Source organism: Poecilia reticulata, chromosome 12 (genome assembly GCF_904066995.2).
Source record: "Poecilia reticulata chromosome 12, P_reticulata-male-v2, whole genome shotgun sequence".
Lineage (NCBI taxonomy): Eukaryota > Metazoa > Chordata > Actinopteri > Cyprinodontiformes > Poeciliidae > Poecilia > Poecilia reticulata.
The window spans coordinates 28,736,919-28,744,418 of record NC_088841.1 but is presented as its reverse complement, the minus strand read 5'-3'; the positions used below and the strand labels follow the sequence as shown (position 1 = coordinate 28,744,418).

The 7,500-nt window shown below is 41.1% G+C and overlaps 1 protein-coding gene across 1 annotated transcript in view; it reads left to right on the top strand.

The window, feature by feature from the left end:
• Positions 1-7,500, top strand: part of tcf4 (transcription factor 4) — a 170,229-nt gene that overhangs the window by 97,282 nt on the left and 65,447 nt on the right.

The window sequence follows — 7,500 nt, the reverse complement described above, 5'->3', positions numbered from 1 at the left end:
TTTTATTTTTTTACATATTTTACAGTTTTTATAGCTTCCAATTATAACGATTGTTATATTTTATTACACTTATTGAATTAGTTTTACAGTGAAAAGTCGTCAACATTTACAACTATTTTAACTTTTTAAATTTTTTTCATATCTTAGTTATTAAAATCAGGTTTTTCTTACAGTTTTTAGTTTTTACAGTGTTCACCCGTCTTTCCAGTCGTATTTCGTCATGTTTGAATCGTTCTGAACTCGGCCGGTTTTATCGGACCTCTGTGTTTAAACATCGATGCTGCTGCTGCATCTGGGCTCCATGTTGCTGCTAAACTCGTTAGCGTTGGCTGGATATGCAGCAGGAGCCCGTTTTGCCCTTCCGTCCTTCGGCGGAGGAAAGAGCGAAGGGCAGCAGGAGAGGATGAGTGTGAGGATCTGAAGAGGTCGGTAAATCCTGAAGGAAGCGTTTCTGCTGTTCCACTGGACGATCTGCAGGAAGGTCTTCTCTTCCTGGTTCTGGTTCTGGTTCTGCAGCGTCTTCCTGGTGGCCAACAGTTTGGCTGTCGACGGCGTTCTGGGTCGCCGTCGTCGCGCGGCTTCCCGCCGGTTTGCTGTGCAGCGTTTTAGCTGGTTCTGAAGAGCCACCGGTTCTGGCTTCATAGTCGCTGCTCTGTTTTCTGTGGTTTCTCTTTAAGAAGAAGAGCTGCTGACTTTCTGAACCACTAAAACACAAACATCCAGAGACGACCAGCAGCTGCTGCAGCTGCTTCTGTCTGGAATTACAGCAAATGTCAAAACTTTGTGACTCGACTCTAAAATCCTGATTATTTCTGTTTAAGAAACGGATGAAATCCTGGAGGGACTGAATAAACATCTGATATTACTCCATAATATCCACCAGCAGGGGGCGCCACGAGCTACAAATGTAGCTACGCTAACTCCAATCATAAGTATTGATTCTGCTAACACTGAAACACTAAATCAGAACGGTAGTTATTTGACGTTAGCGCTACAGCGATATAGCAACTTGGTATTTAGTGGAAGCTAATGCTAAAGCGCTATTTTAGCATGTATTTAGTGGAAGCTAGTGCTAAAGCGCTGTATTAGCATGGTATTTAGTGGAAGCTAGTGCTAAAGCGCTATATTAGCATGGTATTTAGTGGACGCTAGTGCTAAAGCGCTATCTTAGCATGGTATTCAGTGGAAGCTAGTGCTAAAGTGCTGTAATAGCATGGTATTTAGTGGACGCTAGTGCTAAAGCACAATTTTAGCATGGTATTCAGTGGACGCTAGTGCTAAAGCACTATATTAGCATGATATTTAGTGGAAGCTAGTGCTAAAGCGCTATATTAGCATGATATTTAGTGGAAGCTAGTGCTAAAGCGCTATATTAGCATGATATTTAGTGGAAATTCAGCTCAAAAGCTGCATTTCTGAGTCTTTGTGTTTTTGCCTCCAGTCTGCAGTGAATCTCAATGCGTAGATCTATGTAAGCTAACAATAATTTGAGGTTTTAAGTGTTTATATCTCACACTCTGTTGCTAAATCTGACATGTTCTCCACTTTAACATTCCTGCTACTTGTGTATGGAACACCAAGGAGGCCAAAAAGATCCAAAATTTGACTTGTAGTAAAGCAGCAAACAAGCAAAAATCATTAAAATAAACGATGGCAGGTTGAAAACCCACAGACTAGCTCGTGACGTTGCAGATGTTAATCAAATGCAGCTCTAACCAGCTGGTTTTAGTCTTGGTTTAACGGATCTCGGTGTCTCTGCTGTTTTTCAGTTTTCCAGAAGTTTGTTCCAGATTCGTGCAGCATAGCAGCTGAATGCTGCTTCTCCATGTTGGGTTCTGGTTCTGGAGATGCAGAGAAGAACCAGAACCAGAACCAGAATGCCTGGGAGGTCTGGAAGGTTGCTATGACAACGACAGCAGATCTGGCATTGTACTCATTGCTAGCACGGCTGCATATCAGGAAGTAAATATATTTACTGCTATTGTTAGCAATATAATATACTCACTGTTAGCAATTTAGTGTAGTTACCATAAGCTACCTAGCATGCTTTACTTTTTGCTACTATGACAACGACAGCAGATCTGGCATTGTACTCATTGTTAGCATGGCTGCATATTAGCCAAACTAAATGCTAGCAGTACATTATATTCACTGTTAGCAATCTAACGCAGTAACTTCGTCGCTGTAATGTTTGTAGCTAGCAAGTTAGCTAACTGTTAGCTACCAGCTATACTAATTGAACCCAGTAGTAGCATATTCCCTGTTAGCCATTAGCTGTTAATTACCGGCATGCTAACTGTTAGCTACTAACTGTGCGAACTGTGTTGTGTATTGCTTACCGTTACTGTTAGCATCCGCGGTGCTAGCTGTTAGCAGCTGTCGGAACTTTATTCTGATTAGATGATGGTTTAAGTCGCTTGTTGTGTTTTAGGTCTGTGTCCTCTCAGCCTCTCTCTCGTGTCTCAGTGACTCTTCGTCCCTCTGTTTTCTGGTTAGCATGAGGAAAATTGACTAAATTTGCAGCTTCCGTCGTGTTTTGGACGATTATATTTGGCTAGCAGGTTTTTATTGGACTGAACCAGATTCTCTCTGTGATTTTTTGACGTCCTGCAGAAGTTTCACAGCCTCGTGTTGTCGTTGCTTTACGGGTTAGGTAACGTCTCCTTTGTGCCGAAACTCCCCCTCTCTCTGCTTCCAGGCGCATTGAGGGAACAGAAACAGACATTTTCTCTGCACATCTTCTCCATTTGCATGATTACACACAAGTGTTATTTAAGTTGTTTTCCTCGTTGTTGAGTTGGCCTCCCATATGCTCCATTTACGGAGGGAAAAAAAAAAAACAACCTCTTGTCTGTTTTCTCTCATCTCTGTTTCACATCAACCGCAGACAAAATGGCTGTTTTTCTTTTAATGGATTCATTTCTGTCTCTCTTTTTTTCTCCCTGCGCTGCAAGTTTGTTGTTGTTGTTTCTCAAATTTAGTTTGCTGAGCTGATGATTTACTTTGAGAAACAATTAGACGTCACTTGAGAGGAGAGCGTGGGACGTCGTTGTAATCAAAAGAAAATTAGGCATCAGTCGCTAACATTAGCAGGTTGCGGAGTGTTTCTTTGTTTTGTTTTTTTTTTCCTTTAGATGTCGTTGTTTTGGTTAATTTGTTGTAAAGTCTGCGGCTTTTCCTCTGAGCTTTGCTAACGACGGAGGAAATCCAGATAAATATATGGGAGAAATGAAGCCATTAAAGAGATTATCGGCATCAATTGGCCTCCTTAATTTGTTCATTTTGCCACAGGAATAATGTGGAATCACTGCAGGTTTTTATAAAATGTGGTTTTTAATCAGGAATAAATAAACACAAAGAACAAACAATAAAATCCACGTGAATAAATGAGAATTTAAATTTTTAAATTCTCCATTTTACGTCTAAAATCAGGAAAATAAATTAAATTAGGTTTAAAAAAAGACTCAAGTGCTTTTTGTCTGATTTGTTTTCTTATCTTATTATTATTACAAAATAAATTTTTTTGTCATTTAGTCCAAAAATCAATAAATCAGAACAAACAAATATAAAATAATAAGATTAAAATAAAAATCAAACGTTTGGTTTTTGTCTGATTTTCTGTATTAAAATACATTTTATTCAGTTTCCACATTTATTCTGTTAATAAGAAAAAAAGATTTGAGTCTCTTTCCATTAAAACTCTTAACTATGTTTGTTATTTATTAGTTAAATCAGGAAGAGAAAAGTCGGTTTTTCAGTAAAAGTATAAAAAACTAAAACTGTATGATGTAATTAACTAAAATTTTAAAAAAATGTTATTACTTTAATCAGGATAAAAGGGGATAAAAACAAAAAGTTTGCTCGAGTTGCATTTGGGCGGCCGAACAAAATGACTCTGAGGGCCACAAACGGCCCACGCGCCTCAGTTTGAACGTTAATATTCTTGTGTTTGTTTTTGTATTGAATGAATGAGTTTTGATCTCAGCAGGTTGTGAACCTTTCAGTTTCCTCTCTGCTGTGGCGGAAACGTTTCCGTCTGACCAGAGCCGCGTCCGTCCGTCCGTCTCCGAGCGGCCACTTCCTGGCCCGGCGCCTCCTGCCTCCCTCCGCGGCTCCGCTGTGGTTTTGTTTAAAGTCGACGGCGTTAATTAAATGAATCCGGGTTTTGCAGAAGAGGCGCAGTGGGCGGATCGGTGAGCCGCACTGCCCCCTGCAGGCTCCGGTCTGAGCTGCGGTCCGGTCCGGTCCGGTCCGGTTCCTCCCAGCTGGACCTGAGGTCCGGATCGCCGCGGCCGGGTCCAAACAGGAAGAGGAAGTTGGAGCAGCTTATTGTCTGACTTCCTGTTGTTTTAGAGAGAAAGAGTTTAAAATAAAACATTTATTGAGTTTGGAAAGAAACGTGATTTAAATGAAACACTGTAAAACATTAATTGATTTAATTAAATAATTACTGCAGCCTAAAGGTAAAAATACGATTTATTCCGAATTCACATTTAACCCTTTTTATATTAAATATTTATTCTCCTATTTAATTTTAGTCAAATAAAATTCATACAATTAATTTGGGATAAATTCTTGAAATTTAAATTTAATTATTTGATGTAATTCTCTAATGAAAATGTTTAAAAATAAAACAATTATTACAATTTAAAACTGAAATTATGAAATACTAACTTTTACAATTCCAGTTTATTTAAATGACTTAAAAATTAAAAAAATCTGATTAAAATGTAATAATTAAAATAAAGTCTAAAAAAATAAACAGTTTAAAACATTAAAAATTAATAATTTCGACTTAAACAACATTTTGTAATTTTGTCTCGTTTTTTCTAATCAAATATAAATTAAATGTAGGAGTAAAAATCCTTCTGGACCCGGTTCCGTCCGTCGCGCTGCTGCCCGGACCGCGATGCTCCGCGGCCTGCCGGCCTGCCGGCCTCGGCGCGGACAGAACCGGGTCCATATCCAGCATTAACTACTGACGGTGTGAATCGTCGTCGCGGTTCTGCTGGTGCCGATTCCTCAGCAGGTTTCTGGGTCCAGACGAACCTGGACGTGGAGCGAGGAGCTTCTGCAGGCCGAGAGGAGGAGAGAGTTCAGCCAGGAATGACGTCATGCTTCACACACACACACACACACACACACACACACACACACACACACACACACACACACACACACACACACACACACACACACATACACACACACACACACACACACACACACACACACACACGCACACACACACACACACACACACACACACACACACACACACACACACACACACACACACGCACACACACACACACACGCACGCGCGCGCAGCCGGACAGCTGTGTTTTCTGCTCTGACTCATTTCTCATAAAAAGCCCCTGAAGTTGATCAGAAACATGAAAACTTCAGCAGGTGAAGCAGCAGAAACGTTTCTTTGGCTTCAGCCCCAAAATGCCCCGCGCCGCAACGCCACAGCCGCCATTTTGTGTCAGATGGGAAGCTAATTGAATTACAAGGCGTCCGTTTGTGTGTGTGAATGATTTCTGTGTGTGCGCGCTCTCTCTCTCTCTTTCTCTCTCTCTCTCTCTCTTTCTCTCTCTCTCTCTTTCTCTCTCTCTCTTTCTCTCTCTCTTTCTCTCTCTCGCTCTCTCTTTCTCTCTCTCGCTCTCTCTTTCTCTCTCTCTCTCTATCTCTTAATTTAATTAATGTTCTGATTTTATTTAGTTTCTGATAAATTTGTTTTCTAGCTCTAATCCTGACTTACAGCATTCATCTCTCTGTTAGCTTTGCTAACGTTTTGGGCCATGCTAGCTGAATCTGAGCTGCTTGTTAGCTTAGCAGCGCTTCGTAATATTCTCCCGCTCTAAAATGTGTTGTGTTGGTCTGATGGTTGTTATGGTTACAACTTGTTACCAAAAAAACGTGTGAAACCGCAGTGAACTTTGACCTGAATGGTGCTAGATTTTAACATTTTGTTCTGGCTACGTCTTGTTAGCTTTTGTGCTACGTTAGCTGAAACCGTTTGAAACAGCAATTATTTCTGTTCCAAATTATGTTACTTAATATCTACAGATAAATCAGGATTTTATCTGTAAAATATGAGTGCTGTGGTTTGGTTACATTATGCTAGCTTTGCTAACGCTAGGCTAGCTTTTGGACCATGTTAGCTAAACCTGAGTGTCCTGTGTTAGCTTATCGAAGAATTATGTGACATTTTACCCCTAAAATGTTGCGTTGGACCAACAAAGTGACGACAAATTTTTACGCTTTGGTGAGTAAAACAATTTCAAACTGCAGTTAGCTTAGCATAGCTCGTGCCGCTCTTTGTCCGGATGAACCCAAACTAGTCTGGATTTACTTTCTATCCGCTGTGAATACTAAATACTAAAAAAAATCGTACAAACTGTCGAGTTTAGAGTGCAGATAAACCTCCTAATGACATTCTGGTTGTTGTGTGTTTGGTCCCACACATTAGCTGATGCTAAGCTAACATGGTGTAGCTAGCTATTATTGTGTTATAAATCACAGTTAGAGCAAATAAATCTTGCTAAAATAAATAAAAATAAAATTTTACCAACATGCCGACTGATTAACTAAATCCCAAGACCTCAGTAATTCTCCTCGTCCTTGTGAGGACGTTCGGGTTTTACAGGGACCTCTGTTGCACACACATTGTCGGTTCCTGCTGCAGATGCGAACACTCCCGGATGCATTCCTGAGCCCAGGTATTTGGCCGCAGCCAACAGTCGGCTTTGAGCGGTGCTCTGATTCGCTCCGAGGCTGTGATGGGAATCACATGTTGTCAGACCGACGCGCACGCACTCCGCGCAGGAATCGGTGACTTTAAAAAAAACGGCTTCAGTTTTGTTGGGAAGTCCCTCAGCTGCACCAAAATGCCAAACTCGTCGGGTTTTTGATTTATTTTTAGCGTCTTCATGGGAATAAGACGTTACATTATCTTCCTTTTTCAAGCTGCTTAGTGTTTTATAGGAGGTTCTGAAAAATAATGGCTGGTAGTCCAGTAGGTTTGGTTCCGCTGGAACCAGAACATCTGCTCCACCTCCAGCTGCTCTGAGTCAAACTGTTCCCCTCCTGGCCTGTGGGGGCGCTGCACCAAGAACCACTGAAGGAAACGACACAAAAACCTCTGAGAGCAACTTCCTGTTTCACCAGATGGAAACAAGATGGAGGATTTTAGCGGTTGGGGGATTTTTATTTTGTGTCTCCCGCTAGCGCTAGGCTGATGTTAGGCTAACAACAGGCTAATGTTTGTTATACTTTCCAGGAATGCCCTGCACTGTAGTCCATTTTCTGCCTTTGGAGCGGTCTCTGGTCCGTTTCCCATTCACATATAGATTAGAACCGAACCAGAGTTCACTACCAGATTAGTGGCCTCACACCAAACGAACCGGACTTTCTAGACAAACAGACTGGAGTCGGGTTAAAGCGGACTGAACAGGGCTGGATGGGAGGCACCTTAAACATTTAAAGGTCTGTCCT